The sequence below is a fragment of the Mirounga leonina genome, unplaced genomic scaffold (genome assembly GCF_011800145.1).
Source record: "Mirounga leonina isolate KUSES-001 unplaced genomic scaffold, KU_Mleo_1.0 Mir_126, whole genome shotgun sequence".
Taxonomy (NCBI): Eukaryota; Metazoa; Chordata; class Mammalia; order Carnivora; family Phocidae; genus Mirounga; species Mirounga leonina.
The window spans coordinates 33,900,510-33,919,187 of NW_023270314.1; the positions used below are offsets into that span (position 1 = coordinate 33,900,510).

The 18,678-nt window shown below is 40.5% G+C and overlaps 1 protein-coding gene across 5 annotated transcripts in view; it reads left to right on the plus strand.

The window, feature by feature from the left end:
- PRICKLE1 (prickle planar cell polarity protein 1) overlaps nt 1-18,678 on the plus strand; it is a 109,479-nt gene that overhangs the window by 19,172 nt on the left and 71,629 nt on the right. The window contains exon 1 of one of the 5 annotated variants that reach the window (XM_035002846.1): nt 15,737-17,221. The exons of the other annotated variants lie outside the window; for them this stretch is intronic. The gene's annotated coding sequence lies outside the window, so the exon portion shown is untranslated. Of the gene's footprint in view, nt 1-15,736; nt 17,222-18,678 lie in introns of those variants that run through there. 5 annotated transcript variants of the gene reach the window in all.

Below are 18,678 nucleotides of genomic sequence, written 5' to 3' on the forward strand. Positions count from 1 at the left end.
CATAATTCCTATGTATCATAAGAAAAGGGGCTGGTGGAAGGAAGGAAAGGGGATGAGGAAACCAAAGATATGACCCCATGATCTACATCCTTTATTATGTAACTGAGCCAGGCTGGGGAATGCACTCATACAGGTAAACCTGAAATAGGGAGAAAAGATGTTTGGCCTCAATTAGCAAATGAGCCCTCCGATGCTCAGTGAGGGTGAGTGTGACCTCCGTGAAACTCAGTGTCACCATCAGAACCCAAAGGCCCAGGTCACCCAAGTGACTGTTAGGCGTTCCTATACTTGTACCATAAACACAAGCTTCCATCCCGGGAGCTGGATCTGAAAAGCCACTAGAATCCCTGCTCGTTTCCAAACACAAGGCCTGGGACAGGGAGGTTCACCTGCTTCCCCCGACCAGCTTTGGACACAGCCTGGATTTGTGCTGCACGACTCCCCCTCCCCTAGGCTGGTTTCAAGGATTTGTTTTTAATCAACTATATAGCATAAGTTACAGGGACATTTTCTTTTTTCTAGTAGCTTCTTTATTCTCTTGGAGGAAATAGCCTGTAATTTTTTTCTTAGAATACCACTTCATAACATCTCTTTTGCTGGTCTTTTTTTTTACTCTGAAACTTACACTGACTCTATAATATGGAAAAGCCCCCAAAGCCCAAAATATTTGTATTTTTTCTTTTATAATATTAACACGTGTAAATTTAGCGGTTCATTATGTTTACCTTCTTTCACGGTCAAATAGGCTACATTTTTCTCTACATTTCCTCATGGCCAGTTGAAGGTGGAATTTAAGAGGCTGTGTGAGGGGATTTGCATGAGAAAGGCTAGGAAGTTAAAGATTTTGTGTTTGCTAAAACAACCTTTGGGGTCAAGGTTAAATTCACACAAACGACTGCATATTAAATTAAACTGAGTTATTGTTGATATTCGTATGTAAATGTTTGTGAAAATAACCTCCCAAATATACAAAATAGCTACTTTAAAATAAGCTATTTTTATTTCTTTTGACTATATATGCTAAAGCTTATATAATAATTTTCAAGACCTACTGAACATGGAATTTTTTATCTGTTAAGAAGCACATTTGGATTTGGAAATCCACTGAAATGAATATAAAACCCTTAAACTTCCATTTTTCTTATGCATAAACTAGGTGTCTTCTAGAAGAGAAATAGGAATACCATTCAGAATTGCCTAATCATAAGTCTGTGACTTGTTGGAATCAAATAAATATCTTGATCAGTTAAGCTGCCAGATGGAATTTTATCTAAAAGTAGTACAGCTTCTTTCATATGTTAGGACTGCTGTGAATTTTATCACAAAGTCATTTCATACCCCATTTGGAAGGCAGCCACTTAAGCGTGGAACATGACAATTGTTTAACAGTGCATAGTAAAAGTTAAATAATTTATGACTCATGCAAGGGAACTGTATCCAATTGAAACTTCCATGGTAATTCAGGTAGGTGGACATAACCACCCAGGTGTCTTGGAACTGTTCCAAGGCTAATGAGCTCATAAGGCTGAAGCCTCCTTTGCTGTGCCTCCCTTGTTAATTTACTTGTCCATTAGCTCAGTGCCACCTAACATCTTGCTGGGACATTGATTCTACATTGATTCACAAAGGAACGCCTTGGGTCACCCAGTGAGTATCTAGTCTATAGCAGGTGTCTCTGCGGGACTCTGATTTCAGAATCTGCTGCTCAGCTGATGATAGAGTCTTTCAGCTGTGCTAGCCAGAGCAGAATTTCCAATGCCATGCTGCTCGTCTTAAACACGAACCTTGGTGGAGTGATATGTCCCCATTATTGATCCATCTGTTCCAGGGATTACATCAGCACAAAGGGTTAATTTGTCTTGTTTGGGGGGTCATGTTTAATTGCATAGGTCAGCAAAGGATGATAAATGACTGCTTTTTAATTTCAAGTCTCTGCCTCACTTTTTCCTTTAAGATGGATGAACAGTACAATCAATTTCCTTACTCGGCACAGCTGGTACCATAGAATGACGCATAGGCTGAAAAAGGTTACCGCTATTGAAAACCCGAGTTAAGCAGTCCAGAAAGTTAACTGTCGAATATCCTTAAACTGAAAGCCTCCCACATCCAACAGGAAGAAAGGAGGCACTAGATGGCAGTCTTAAACTTGAAATGACCTGTCCTTTCTTAAATACATTACCTGAAAGCAGTTACATCTCTTTCAAATGAACTTGGGTTTGAACTCTACTGTATAAAACTTGCAAATCTAAAGGCATTATGAAGTTTAATGTCATCTTATAGAATTTTGCTTTTGAAATTAAAAACGATATATTAAAGGCTCTTTGCTGAACTGGTTTATTGACTGAGTTATTATTAATGCCTGTTTCAACTTCACATTTTAAAACTGTCAGAAAGCTTTTTTTAGACTTTAAAAGCTAGGGGACAAAATGATCATGTGTTCATAGGGTAGAAAATTATGCAGCTGTTAAAAATGAAGGTACAAAGGTAAAGTTGTATGAACAGATATTCAGGATATATTTAAGTGGAAGAGGCAGATGATAAAATAGTAAAGGAGGCTGTGCTCACTCATTGGGTGAGAAAAGTAAATATTCATCTCTGTTAGTGTTTGTATGTCTGGTTGGTCTCTGGAAGATGAAGTTATGGATTTTTTCTTTCTGCTTACTATTTTTCTACCAAAAAATATATTTTTTCTGGAATTTGACGGAGTTCTGAAAATGCACGCACTAGAGTAAAATTGCCTTCCTGATCTAAGGTGAACTTCTTGAGGATACTTAGTGTCACTTTGTTTTTTTCCATCAGGTATATTTGCCACCTCTGTGTGCTTTTTCGTGTTGTACGTTAGTAGTTACCTGTGGGGTTTTTGTCATTTAAAATAATGCAAAAAGTGTTCCTCTCGTGCCAAATGATTTGTATGTTTAATTTATTTTTCTTTAGGTTCATCTCCGGGTGGGTGCTTACTGGACCAGATTCCATCCACAGTGAACATTTATTATACTCCAAAGATGTACAAATCACATATTATCAGAAGTTATAAATAATGGGTTGTAAGGATGGAGAAGATGAAGGTTTGCAGGGGTTAAAATGAATTTCTCTTTGTGCTCTCATCTGTGTGTATGTGTGTGCACATGTATGTTTATAAAGGAAGGCATTCCCCACCTAAAGATGGTAACCATTACACTTCTGACCTTCTGTCTTGGACCTTGATGTCATCTGGGGATTAATGTTCCATTATAAGATAGAGAAAGTATGATTTAAAAAATAATAAAATATCTTTTATTTATTTTTAAGATTTTGTTTATTTTGAGAGATAGCGAGAGAGAGCACGAGCAGGGGGCGAGGAGAGGGAGTGGGAGAAGCAGACTCCCCACTGATCAGGGAGCCCGAGGTGGGGCTCGATCCAAAGACCCTGGGATCATGATCTGAGCTGAAGGCAGACGCTTAACCGACTCAGCCACCCAGGTGCCTCTTGAAATATCTTTTAAATTAATAACCATACACCAAAATTTTAATTCCATTTGGGAAATAACCCAGAAACAGTCTGGCAAGACTGAACATTTCTATACCACATTGTACCCCAGTAGTTTTTATAACAAAGGCTCAAAAAGGATAGCTTCATTCAGAAGGGGTCAGTGTAGACTTTTGGGGGACATTGGAGACTGTTGAAGAGTGTATCCTACCCTTAATAGAATTCCTGGCAGAGAACGTATTCATACATATTTGTCTGTCAATTGATTGTGTCCATCAGGAGCATTTTTAGTGTGTAATACGTCATTTGGATTGATGATCTCTATACACTAAATGTGAAAGGCTTTAGCAAGATCTAAATCTACTGAACATTTTGTTAAGGTATGTTGATCCCCTATGAGGCCGGTTATTTCCATTGCAAATTATGAGCACCAGGTGTTATGTGCAACTGATAAATCACTGACCTCTACCTCTGAAACTAATAATGCATTATTTGTTAATTGAATTTAAATAAAATAAAAAATCTTTAAAAGTAATATTTAAATAGTGTTGATAATCTCTTTGCCCCTCATATACAGAATTGGACTAGTATGGAGATTAGCTAACTCTTTGGCAAGGGATGGCACGTGAACCCATCCAATCCGCTCAGCCTCAGTTCTCCGTTGCAGTGCTGAACACATAATTCATCTCTTTATATTTTATGTTCTGCATCCTGAAATTTAAAGTCCTTAAACAATTGTGCATTACTCATGTGTCTGTTTTTAAAATCAAGCCTATACTAGGGCTCAAAACTTTTTTTTACTTGATAAGTGAATAAATGTTTTTCAAGTGAAAAACCAAGTTTCAAAGACTGTATCAACCCCAGTGAGAGGCACTGTTTATCTCTTTATGTTTTGGTGCCTGGCTGAAAACAATACAAACTTGTTTGCTAAATGGAGAGACAGAAATGGAGAGGGAAGTTCTTAAATCTAAAGAAAACTTCAGAGTTGAAGACTGCTTTTACACACATTCTCATTTACTCCTGGTAACAAGCTGTGGGTTAGCTATGTAATTTGATAAAGAAGCAAATCCCAAATGTTTGAGAGCCTCACACACAGTTCATAGATGTTAGCACCAGACTAGGCTCCAGGTCATCTTACACAGGTCCATACTCTCGGTCCCGGCTGCTCGAGATCAACGCTTAGAGTAGTCTCGCTGAGACACCTGCTGTCTCAGAGCCTCCTCCTCCTCTGGCCGCTCTGTTTGCCATTGTCCATCCTCAAATCCTCTCCACCATCTGTGTCTGTCCTTCTAGGTTAATAGCCTCAAAACCACCTAGTTAATCAAACTAGAAACCTGGGAGTTACCCGGACTGCTTGTGTCTTTCACATTCATTCAGCTCCAAGTCCTGTCTCGTTTGCTACCTGGACATTTCTGGGACCAGCCGTCCTCTGCTCTCCAGGGTTCTATCTTTTGTCTTAGTTCACTAATCCACTGCCCAGGCTTCTGGCCTCCAGGCTTGCCCCCTTCACACTGTAAGAGTGATCTATCTAAAATGAAAATCTAATTATGCCATGCTTTGTTCAAACTAGGCTTGCCCTCTGAGCCCTCCGTGGCCTGGCCCTCACGCACCCTTTCCCCCATCTCCCCCGGGCTCGCCCTTGCTTTTAACCATCCAGTAACAGGGGCTCTGGTAGAGGGTCCACATATCTGGCTTTAGTTTTCTCTTTCCAGAGGAGAGCTACATTTTTTCCTTCCCCTCCCCCAATTATTCTGACCATTTTTGGTGAACACAGTCATAGAATCAGCCTTCAAAGCCTGGGACTTGGAAAAAAGCTACCCAGAGCATAGTTGTAGCTCATTCCTGAGTCCTATAGCTCAGTCCTTCTCTAGCACTCTCCCCTAACCAGCCTCTGGGTCCTGAGGTCAGCCCTGGTTTAAAAAAGAAACAAAAACTAGAGAAACTGGGTATGAGTGAAAAGCACTTGGCAAAAAAAAGCAGATGCAAACAAATGCACACAACAAATGCATAAAATCGCAGGATTGGCCAGGCCCAGAGGATTGGCTGCTTTGGTTGCTGGGGGCAGTGAACCCCTAACAAAGGCTTCCTTTTGGTTACCTCCTCCCTGCCCCTTTGATCCCATCGTCCCGTCCCATTGTATATTCCATGCTGCTTTCTGTACTGTCTGTTCAGCATAGTCTTTAGGACCTTTGAAAAAGCACCACTTTGGGATAACGAAGTGGTTGAGGGCGGACAGTTGCTTGCCATGTCCTTGTTCTACGCCCCAAAACATACCCTCCCCTTCTAGATAGAAGTATTTCCTGAAGTCTTTCATTCTTAAGGTGACCCTAAACCTTTCCTTCGACCCACTGCTCTCCCCTCTCTTCAGCTTGTCTGGCTGATGAGTTTGGAGGAACCCATTTGAAAACTTTCATTGTTCAGCACCTGGGTAGCTCAGTCGGTTAAGCGTCTTCGGCTCAGGTCATGATCCCAGGGTCCTGGGTTCGAGTACCACTTTGGGCTCCTTGCTCAGTGGGGAGCCTGCTTCTCCCTCTGCCCCTGCCTGCCCCTCTCTCTGCTTGTACTCTCTCTGTCTCTGTCAAATAACTAAAATCTTTAAAAACAAAACAAAACAAAAACTTTCATTGTTGATGGCCATCCCTCAGACATTACCCATAGTCCTGGAGTGCTGGCCAAATGTTCTCTTACCACAGCTGGAGCTGCGGTTCCCAGAAGACTGGTGATAGCCACGGGCAACTCAGATTTCAGGGAATCTGGGAACCCCAATTAAGATATTAACATTTGTATTTGCCCTTGACTGTACTGACGCAGATGTTTGTGAATATTTTTAAACATCCTGATACCTATGTTAACTCCTTTTTGGATTCTTTGTTCACTTTCATTTGCTAGAGCTAGTGTTCTTGCCCCAAATAAAATGTATTTAAATAAATGCAAATTAAATTTAAGTTAATCCCTTTTGCAATAATTGAATTATTATGCTTTATTACAGGTGCCATTGAGCTCTACATCTGGATACATTACAGTAAATGTATCCTTTTGCTTTTGTTTACATTCCAGTAGGACTTTGGAATCCGAATGTTTCTGAAATTGACCCCCACCCCAAAATTTAAAGCCTCTTACAACTAATCCTTCTGAGGATATTTCTTTGAATACTTCAGTGAAATTTGGGAAATATTGGTATTCCTAGATTTAAAAGTATGACCTCAAGAAAGATTTCAGTGGTGCTTTGAAAAGGGACATATTTCATAGTGGGAGAAGGTTGGCATGATGAGTCCAATTTCTTTGATGTTATTTCACATAAGAAATTGCTCCATTATTTAGGGTACCTATACATTCTGGGTTATGCCCATTTTCCCAACATAATTATTAATTGCATTCTAAAAGTGTCCTGGTTTGCATGATAAATTATGTGTTCTCCCTATCTATATTCTATTTATCAAACAATTGATTTGGGGGGGTCTGTAATTAAGTTTTGCAAAGAAATACCAAAAAAGAAATTACTGGGCTTTTAAAAGCTCCAATATTTATGTAGTTTTTAAAAAAAGCGGTCCGTATTCTTAACTCATCCTGCTGGAACTTGGCAAGTTTCCATTTGTGGCAGTAACTTAGCTCTTTATCTTCCAGAACCAAGAAATTGTCCTGATCGCAATTCAAAATTTTTAATTAAATCTGCTAAAATTTGAATGTGAGCTCTTCCTTTGTTGGTGATCCAGCATTTCTGAGCAATAATCTCCAACTGTCTTGGTAGTAAAGTTTCTTCCACCTTTCTAGGAAGCATTTTTTTCTCTTTCCTTCTGCAACGTAGGGTATCGAAGCCACTTATGAGGACGTTCACATTGCTTCTCCACATTATGCAGTTGATATTTCGATTTTATCTCTGTGTATCTGCCTGCAGGTCTTTTGCCTTGCCTTTCTCCTTGTCTCTTTGTTATCGAACCTTTACATCTTGGGTTTTTCTTACATTTATTCGTTCATTTATTCATTTCTCATTTCTTTCATGGCCAGTTCTCATTTTTTCTTTTCTTATCTATTTTTAAGATCTTTTCCAGAGGTTCTTTATTTCACAGCTCACTGATGTTAGTACTGTATCAAGCCGATTTCAAGTACATTAGCAACTTCTCTTAACTTTCTTTAGTGCTACTATGTAAATAATATTTCAGTCTGCCTTGTAAAAAAGGTTATCAATATATTTTACATCCCTGGGGTGCCTTTTTGGCCCAGTTGATGGAGCATGTGGCTCTTGATCTTGGGGTTGTGAGTTTGAGCCCCACATTGGGTATAGAGAATACTTAAAAAAATAAAATATTTAAAAATAAAATTCAAAAAAATGGTTTTTTTTTTACATCCTCAAATTCCACTGTCTTTTACATAATCTCTGGTGAGATTTCCCTCCCTCTTTCTAATCTTTCCCTTTGTGATATTACCATGACAGCATATAGACTTGAATTTTCCAGTACAACAAATGAGATCTCTTGGCCTTTTGATTGATTTGAAAATGGGTGAGACGTTACATTTTCACCTTTCTGCCTTGTGGCAGCTACAGATAGTAATTCAGTGACCGTGACAAATTCCCAGAGTGATTCTGAATTAGCAATATATCCTGGCCGTTCTTAGAGATGACTTTTCATAGTTACTGTACATAAACAGTGAGTCCTTACCATTAAAAACAAACCTCTGAGATGGAAAATAAGATCAATTTCATTTTACGCCATGATAAAGCCTCTAGGGAGGATTTATAACATGGGTGTTAGCCTGCCATTGGAAACTATTTGGGGGCTTCTAAAAATAAGACTATTAAATTTAAACCCAATGAGCTCATTAATTCTTGGACAGAATAGAGTTAAGTGACCCTTCTACAGAAGATAACACATTTGAAAACATACATCACAGAAGGTAGATGCCATCAGGAAGCTACTCTATGACTGAGTGTTACAGAATCTGTAAGTTGAATGGAGTAGAAAAACTACTCTGGAAAAACTTGGGTGGGGGTAACGGGAAAGACCAGTAGAAGAAAGAAGGTCAGAGAAGTGACCGGGAGTGGTGAGAAAGGACCTTGTTCATGAAAAATGCCTTTGTCTGCCCGAGACTTTTCTATTGTGCTATAATTTTTTTAAATGGGTCTTTCCCTCACAAACACACACAAAAGGAAAACAGAATAAAGGTTATTACTAAATATATAGTCCCATTGTTGGCTCAGGGTCCACCACCTTTCTCTAGCAAGATGACAGTTTATTATCAGTGGTAGGCATTTGAAGGATGTTGGTTTGATAAAGTATAACCCCTAAGCCACTTCCCTAACATGATCTTTCTAATATCTTCAAAAAGTTTCTGAGGCTTATCTCGTTCTAATCTTGTCTGGCAATGTGACAAATGCCTCAGGGAAGTGGGAAGGATATAACCTGTCTTCAGAGATTTATAGCATTGCAGACATCACAAATCCTGTAAGACATTTTTGTTCTTTTGGGGGATAGGATTCTATTAATAGTTTTGATATTATTAATATGAGTTAGCAATATTATTACTGGTTATCAGAACTGCCAATAGCACATGTGTTTTTTACATGAAGATGGTGCTTTTGACCTGCCAAGATTAAAGGATATATTTTCCAGAATCACATGCATTCTTTTCTATGCCTACCCTACCTTGGGAACAGTGGTGGCCATCTGTAAGCTGCCTGTCCAGGCCTGGGGATCCTGGCTTCAGCCATAGCAAAGCACAGACGTAACTAAATAGCTGCCCTGTTCACAATAAAATATGGAAATAATAAATGCTTGCCCTCCATGGAAAATCACATATTCTCTCTTTCTCGCTCTTGGTCTCTGACGTTATATCTACACCATCCAACAAATAGTCCCAGACAATAGAAATGGTATAAATAAGTTTCAATACTGAGTTTGAAGATTAAGAATAAATAAATGTCAAAAGATTTCCCATTTTATCTGGGGTATCCAAAAATTTACTTCTCTACCTTAAGTTTGAAGAACTTACTCCTGTTCACTTCTTTTCCAGGGTGTGTAGAATGATCGGTTAGCGCATTAATTTTGTGAAGCAATGTTCAGGGCACGTGGTTAAAATTGTTTTACTTGCCTGCCCTTTGTGGATTGTATAAAGCCCTTCAGCACAGGCCCCAAATTTCACCCCTGGAATGTAGCTGCCCCCCCCCCCCCCCCCGCTTGGGCACATGATAAAGACTGCTTTAATTAAGGTCAGTCCAGTCAGGTAGGATGGATACCAGAACCAAGAGCAGACCGGTTGCCTGTAGCTAAGGAAAGAAAGACCAGGATGTTTCCCTTCATGTGAAAAGTCTTAAGTAGGTTTTATTTTGGTACATTTTAATTAGGAAGGTGTGTTTAAGCATCTTGATATCAAAATAACTTTTCTGAATATAAGATCTCTGACAGCAGGCGTCTGGCTGGTTCAGCTGGTGGAGGGTGTGGCTCTTGATTTCGGGGTTGTGAGTTCGAGCCCCACCTTGGGTGTAGAGATGACAAAAAAAAATAAAATCTCAAAAAAGAAAAAAAAGATCTCTGACAGCTCCAATGGACTATATAGATTAAGGTTGCTTTCTAGAAGCCACTAGATAACAGTCTGAAATGAGATTAGGATGGTAATGACAAGGAAGAAAAAATGATTTCTTTGTAGGAGTTTCGGTGCTTGTCTGGCACTTCACAGAGACCTGAACTCATTGTCTTTTGGTTTTTTTTTTTTTTTTTTTTGGAGGTGGTTGGCTGGGGAGGTAGAAATGCTCCTTTTTCAAACTCCTTAATGCTCCCAACTTCTTAATTTTGTACAGAAATTTACCCTCTTCGATTGCAGCCTAAAAGCTAGGACTTCTTACAGATGAGAAATGTATACAGCCAATCATGCAATTGAGAACACCTGGTTAAATGTCAGATTAAAAAAATTCCTGCCTGTTTGCTAGCACTTTCACTAAGAAAATTAACTAATTCAATAAACTTGGACTTCGAACGCTAAGCTCTGCCTCCTCCACGTAGCTTCTCTCGGCTGCAGTTTATACCGTATTGATTATATATATATATATTATATTATATATAGTACATAAAAGCATCTCATTTTCCCATGCAAGAGCCAGAGCTGATATATATATATAGTACATATATATAATATAATATATATATATATCAGCTCTGGCTCTTGCATGGGAAAATGAGGTTCTTTAAAAGAAGGTAAGGTCCTAAAAACCAAGAAATAGCACTTTATTACTTTCTGTAAGACGACTTTTAAAACAGAGTGTTTCTTTGTAGCTTAGTGACCCAAAGGCAACAGCGGTGCTTGTCCCCGCAAGTTTGTGATCCAGCGCCCACTCCTGGCTGGCATCTGCTGGCCCCGGGTAGAGGCGGCTGGGGGACCCAGACAAGCAGCGTCCTGTTGGAGACCTTCCCTGCATTTTCCACAACAGCATCGGAATTTTCCTAAGGCAGTTTCACATCTGGAATTTTAAAGAAAGTTTGCCCTTCAATAAAATGGCAGTAAATCTTAGGAAACATTGTGCTTTTTTGTTTTAATTAACCTGGCATTTCTCTTACTAAACTATTAACAAATTATTGGCTGTTCCCTCCCTTTTTCACCCTTCATGGTAATAATGAACAAAGAGAAGAATTATGAAATGCTCTTTTGTGTGTTACTTTTGAATGAAGGTGGTATTCTTATTCTGCAGGGTATCTCTTACATTTCTTACATAAGAATATGTATATACTAATCTAAGGCATAAATATTACATTTTATTTATGCGAAAATACAATTATTATGAAAATGTGGAGTTTGTAGGATTAAACAGTATTGAAACACATTTCTGCTGAGTGGCTTGTGTGTGACCTGCCTTTATCCAGTTTTTAGAGACGCTGTTGTATTTGAAAACCTGATTGGGAGGCTGTCATCACTACAATATGCCAGTTACTAAGCATGTGAACTCTCTCTCTAAAAGCCAGTTTTAATGAATTCAGCCTGCTTTTAGAATAGCCTAATCAAATTCCGAAGGAGACAGTTTCTTATTTTAAAATGTCAAAGCTGTTCACTTTTTGATTGAAGAAATGCAATTGGGATGATTTTGGAATGAGTATCTTAGTGTGTGTTTGAGGAACCTTTTTTATAGAGAGAAAAACTTTGCATGGTTACATAAAACAGTCATGAAACCTAGAATTTTGATTTGCCAATTTTGTAAAAACAAGATGACTCCCACAGAAACCTCAGAATTGTAATAATTCAAGTGTTCTACGAATTGTGCATGACAGATAACATCAGGATAGATCCCATCCTCCCAATGCCTAAAGCAACTTTTAAACAAACATGGGCATCTTTAAAAATAGAGCTTTTGCAGAAAGGAAGAGAGGATTGTGTGTGAACGGTGCTATAAAATCTGGAGTTGTATTTGCTATTTTGATTATTGATTTGCCCCCTTATTTTGAGGGAAGCATCTGGGGGTGGGGGATAGTTGCAGACTAGAGTCATCCCCTGCTCTAGTGTACAGAGATCTGAACTACTTGAGCTTGCAAGTTATTTAGAATTTGAAATGCATTTTCCCAATGTGATCAGGTCCAGTTCACTTGTTTCCTTCATTTGTCCCTTCCTTCATCCATCAGCTTATTGGGTTGTTCCTCATTCCAGGCACTGTTCCCAGGCCAGTCCACAAAAGGTTAAGTAGAATGCATATGTTTGGAATAAACATTTTATTTAAAAAGCGTCTAACCATTGTCTTAAAGGCTTAACTCAGTGCAGCTATGACGAGGTTTTTGGTCCCTAGGCCTGGAAATTAATAGCCTGTTTTGGTGTGTGTCCTACACCGAGTGTAAGCTCTTTGAAGGAGGGCACTATTTCTTTCTAGCCTGGTTACCTGGCACATTGCAGATGCTTAGAAATATTTGTTAAATATTTGAATCCTTCTTTGAAGCCCATACTGCGGTCTTGTACAGTAGAAAATTAAGAGGTCAGGTTTCACTGTAGAGACTTCTTGACTAATTATAGAACTCATATGTTCAGGGGCGTCTCATATGTTAAGCGTCTGCCTTCGGCTCAGGTCATGATCCCAGGGTCCTGGGATCGAGCCCTGCATCGGGCTCCCCGCTCAGTGGGACGCCTGCTTCTCCCTCTCCCACTCCCCCTGCTTACGCTCCCTCTCTCGCTGTCAATCTCTCTGTCAAATAAATAAATAAAATCTTAAAAAAAAAAAAAACCTCACTTGTTCAGTCATTTTTTAAAAAATTTTTTTCAAAGATTTCATCTATTCATTTGAGAGAGAGAACAGAGGGAGAGTAAGAGGGGGAAGCAGACTCCCTGCCGAACAGAGAGCTCAAAGCGGGGCCCGATCCCAGGACCCTGAGATCATGACCCGAGCTGAAGGCAGACCCTCAACCAAATGAGCCATTCAGTCACCCCTCATTTGTTCAGTCATTTGATAAAGATGGATTGAGGCCCTACTTTGTGCTAGACCCCGTCTCTGAATAAGGGTCAAGATGCGAGAGCGCAGACCTGGACCCAGACTGCGTGTTTGAATCCTGGCTACCGCACTTGCTAGCTGGATAATCTCAAGCAGTTCACTTAATCTCTTCTGCAAAGTGGGGGCAATAATAGTCGTTCCCTTCAAGGGTGGTTGTAAGGATTAAATGAATTACTTTCTAGATAATGCGAAGGCCCTGTATAGGTTTTAGTTATCACTGTTGTTGTGGCTATGGTGGTGATGGCCGTTAGGAAGAACAAAGACAGGTGTGTGGGGGGGATGCAGCTGGACAGATAGGAGGACCTTGTCGTCTCCATCTGGGGGCTTCTTCCTCTGACCGGGGAAGCCAGTGAAACCTTTTAAACTGGGGGAGGGTGGAGATGAAGTCATTGGCTTTTTGCCTGTGCCAAGGCCAGAGAACTTCACTTAGGAATTTCAAGAAGCAATTGCCCAGGGCACCCTTGTAAGTGACCACTTGAACATAATCAATAGGACTTTAGGTCTGAATCCCAGAAAAGAATATTGATTGTATTCAGGAACTGAGTGGGGTGGTAAATGTTTGCTTACCTTCAAAGTGGAATTAAGAGACACATAATATCTCAGACTTACCTTCAGGCTATTTGAAAAGAAACTCAAATTTGGTGATTAAATACTGAAAGGTGTCATTCTTTTTACTCCCTAGGCCCCTTGGAATAATGGAAGGCTTATATGCACTGGGAATAGGGGTAAGGCTATTGCTAATTAGGAGTAACCAAGTAGAATTTGAAGAAGATGCTATATGGAAATAATAAATAGAATAATAGTAAATCATTCTAGAAGGATTCTACAGGGACAGTTTTAGAAAGCTATTCTTTAATAAGTAAATTTCATTTCATTTCTGTTAAAATATTTGGAATGTATTATAACTTACAAATATTCATTTGTTATATTTCACAATTATGTGTTAAACCATAAAAAACCATAATGAGAAGAATTTCAACCCTTAGCTCTTATGTCATTTGAAACTTGACAAAACATTGGAAATAATTATTTTTGTGCTTCCTTACTTAAAAAATTAGTTATGTAAATGTAGTACTCAGGTAGATATATGTTGTGAAAGATATTAAATTTTAGAGGTAGGAATAAGAAAAGCAAAGAAAATAAACGTTGCTAAGCTCATCTTATACTCCTACATAAGATTTTTGGTTTCCACGTTTTTAAACACAATAATACTATTTAATCCAAAGGGAAAAAAAAAAGTATTTGGGCTAAGTTTATTCTATTTGCCTCTATATTCTCCTGGAATTTGTATATTCTACAAGAGTTTGGAGATTTTTTTTTTAAAGCCACCCACAAAAGTGGTACTTTTAAATGGACCATGCCATCTAAGTGTCTGAATCACACTACCTAGTAAGGTACTCTGAGTTACTTAAAAAAAAAAAAAAGCTCTAGGTCCATTCTGTTTTCTTCAAACTAGAGGAATTTTCATATTAATACCCATTATTGCCAAGTGCCTTAGGGAAAGAGTTGCTGAAGGGAACTTGAACCTAGGTTTTAGGGGGAAAGTCTATGTTTTAAAACCTCTACTATGAACTTGGATTTGTCGGCATTAATAATTGATTCCCTTTATTCTCTTGGCTTTGGCTAAACATCTTGTTTAAACCTGAAATTTCCTCTTTTTTTAAGATTTACTTATTTAATTCGTGTCTGTGTGGGGAGGGGCAGAAGGAGTGGGGGGGAGGGGCAGAGGGAGAAGGAGAGGAAGGCAGAGAAGCAGACACCCCGCTGAGCAGTGTCCACTGGGAGGTGATGGGGGGGCTTGATCTTATGACCCTGAGATCATGACCTGAGCCGAAACCAAGAGTCGGGCACCTTTTTTTTTAAAGATTTTATTTATTTTTTGGGTGCAAGAGTGAGCTAGCGAGCAGGAGTGGGGGGGAAGGGCAGAGGGAGAAGCAGACTCCCCACCAAGCAGGGAGCCCAATGCTGGGTTTGATCCCAGGACCCTGGGATCATGACCTGAGCTAAAGGCAGATGCCCAACCGACTGAGCCACCCAGGCACCCAAGAGTTGGGCATCTTAACTAACAGCCACCCAGGTGCCCCAGTATTTTCCTCTTTTTTTTTTTTTTAAGATTTTATTTATTTGACAGAGAGATAGAGAGCACAAGTAGGCAGAGAGGCAGGCAAAGGGCAGGGAGCCCGATGTGGGACTCGATCCCAGGACCCTGGGACCATGACCCGAGCCGAAGGCAGACGCCTAACCGACTGAGCCACCCAGGTGCCCCCAGAATTTTCCTCTTTTTAATAGGAATGTGCCTGACCTCATGTGATGCTTGCACTGTTGTATATAGGCTGCTGGTTCCTCCATGGAATAACGTGTACACTGTTAAGGAGTCTAAAGGGACATATAGAGGTCACCTCTCACCTTTGGAACACATCAGCGTCCTATTCCAGATTCCTTTTTAAAGGATAATTAGGGAAATATGTTTCCATTATTTTCTTAGAAATAGTGTCTTTCTCTAAGAACAATTTCGGCCAATTTTTATAGTGTTGCACATAATTCTAAGAGTTTCCATTTAAAGATTATCAGTTATTTTACTTTGCTCATTTGTATTTTCTAATTTCTTTACAATAAGAATGATAGGTACTATGTAATGAGCACTTAATACATGCAAGGCTTATGTGCATTATCTCTCTCATTTTTTTGATGATTTTACTTATTTATTTGACACACAGAGAGAGAGAGAGCACACACAAGCAGGGGGAGTGGCAGGCAGAGGGAGAAGCAGGCTCCCAGCTGAGCCGGGAGCCCTTTGCGGGACTCGATCCCAGGACCCTGGGATCATGACCTGAGCTGAAGGCAGCCGCTTAACCGACTGAGCTACCTAGGCGCCCTGCGTTCTCTCTTTTAATGTTCATAATAATAAGCAAAATGAATTCAGTTCTAAGACCCTTTATAGCATCAGCTTACTTTTAGCGCTTACCACAACTCAATGGGGATTTTTATTATCCCCGTTTTTCAAAGGAGGAAACTGAGGCAGACATTCCGTGACTTGCCAGCTGGTCACTCAGGGTAAGTGGCAGAAACAGGCTTGAAGCCTGGCAGTCCAGCTGTCCACCCCACTCTCTTAAGAGCAGTGCTGTGGCACATTTCACTCCATCACGTCCGGATTACCTGATACTGCCTGTAGTTTATAGATGGCGGAACTGGAGCGCAAGGAGGTTAACTAACTGGCCCACGATGACAGAGCTGGGGAGACACGAGATCCCTCTGATTCTAGAGCCCAGATACCTTGCAATAATGTGTTACAATGGACTGGCTTGGAAAAAGAAAAAAAAAATTGGGGGTGGCAGACAAATATTCATATTCTGACCCCACTTCCCTGTTGGCCATAAAATCGTTGGGTTTACTCGGCTTTAGAACGGGGTCTTTACCGACATTCCTGAGAGAGCCGCTGCTGGCTGCGACCGCTGGGGGCTGCCTGAGCCCAGCTCTTTGCATGTCCTCCGCTCCTTTTCCAAAGAGGAGGAAGGATGCCTCCTCCCCAGCACTGATGCCCCTGGCGCTGGTGGTCCCTCGGGAATCTTACTGATTTCTGTGACTTTCCCGCTCGTCCCTGCAACGGGGTTGGCCATCCTGTAACTCACGTTTGTGGGGCTAAGGGAGATTTCAGCTGGTATCTCTCATACTTTACAAAACTCATCTTTTTCACCCGAATGCCATTCTGTAGGTTAAGGACCATCATAAGGACTAGTTGAACATTACGAACCAGAGTGGGAGTTTTTGGTGGGCTGGGGTGGTGTGGGTCAGCTGCTTCCTACCAAATGGTTTTAAAAATTCAAAATCTTGCATTGCATTGGTTAAAAACCCTGTGAAATTAACCGAGCTCTAGCGTTGGACCCATCCAAAGGCAGACGGTCGACTGGCTGCTTTTCTGAAGGGAGGATGTCCAAATAAACATCTCCTCCTCCCTTGGGCCACACACAGAGAGGAGAAAGCGACTGGAGCTGTTGGCCCCAATGTGTGTGTTTCTCTTTGCTCTGCCCTCCTCCTTCTTTATTTATTTGCCATCGGACCACGGTGGCGCCCTTATTCCTCACAGGTGGATCAATATTTACAGCCACTGAGGGGAGACGTTGGTTCTTCTCTTCCCGTTCTGTAGGCTGCTGTTTTTCTGGGGCTCTTCACAGCTGCTAGCAGAGCTGCTGTTAGAATGACCAGGAGCTTTGAGAGATGGCCGGTTCAAAGGAATTCTGTTTGGAGCGCTCACAGCCGTCTTCCTGTTTGCTAGGAAAGGAAAATAACTCGGCTACACACAGGTAGGAGACCCAGAAGGCAGCTATGTGGTTTACGGTAGACGTTTATTTCCCCGTCTTTATTTTTTCTCATGATCGCCTCAACATTCTGATGTGTGATCACCACCATCTGTACAATTATAGTTATTTAACCTCTGTAAGTTTAAAATTGGAGGTTGCATAGGGGCATATTAACAAGGGTGGTGCTGATAATAAGAAATAGGGGCAGCTGATCACAACAGCGTTTTTAAATTAATGAATGCGATTGGCTTTAATTATAAAAAGAATACATATGTCTAGCAGGCTTCCTCAATAAGCCTCTTTTATGCTGACTGTGGCACATTTTTCCTCAAATAATTGCAGAGCTCAGCTTTATCATTAAGCAGATGGTTTCTATTAGTTCCCAAGGAAAGTAAATGATTGCAATTTACCAAATACTCAAAACTCGAAGATTTTAGAGTTCAGTCCTACAACTTCAGGTATGAATCTGTGTGTCATCCTTTTTCTCAGGGGATGCAGAGGAGAGGAGCCCTTCTAACAATTTCATAATATTCCCCAGTTTAAATAGGGGCTTTGAAAGTCATTTTGAGAGTCCTCAATGCTGAATTAGAGCTAAATTCCCTGTTTCCTGGCTGGTTCTAAATTTCCGTAGTGTTTTTCGGTTCTATTTTTGTTGTTTTGTTAGCGGAGAAGGGGTTGAAAATGTTCTAGATAAATTTGAGTGCCAGCTGAAAAAAGTCCAAAAACTGTAAATTCAGGTAGTACCATAGAGGTTATTTCTTTTAAACAAATGCTACGTTGATGTTTTGTCCTATTGGACAACACGTGTGAGATCATTTCATTGGCAGTTTCAAAGGGAAGATAAACTGGTGGAGAAGATCCCCATGCAAGTCCACCCTCTCCCCTGCCCCCCATTAAATAAACTAATGTTTGCAGGGGATTTCTTCAAACTTGTTGATTTTAACCAAATAATATTGATTCCTCTCTTCATTTTAAAGTTCAGTCATTTGCTTAACGAATTCTGGCTTGGGTGGGCTACCGTGTGCGAGGGGCTAGGGCTTGAAGGAGAAAGGCTTGTGTCCCTGATTCCAAGGGCTTACGAAGCAGGTGAACCAAGGTAGTTCTATCAGATACCCAGACGGGCAGCACCTCAGTACATGGGCAGGTGTCAAGAAAGAATCAGAACAGAAATAGCACTGCAGCTAAGGCCAGAAGGATGAATAGAAGCTTTCCAAGCTGTAAGCACGGTGGTGAGGGAAGAGGGTGTCAGAGAGGCCCCAAGGCGGGGTAGGTTCAGGGACCTCTCAGGTAATTAGACGTTGCCAGAATGCAAGTTTTAAGGGAAGAGTGTTGGAAGCTCAGGTCAGACTGGTCGGCTAAGGCCGGGTAATGATGCCCTTTATGTCTTGCTAAGAGGAGTTAAGATTTTAATCCTATAGGTGATACTCTTTGAGGCAGCAGTCCAGAGAAAAGATAGATTA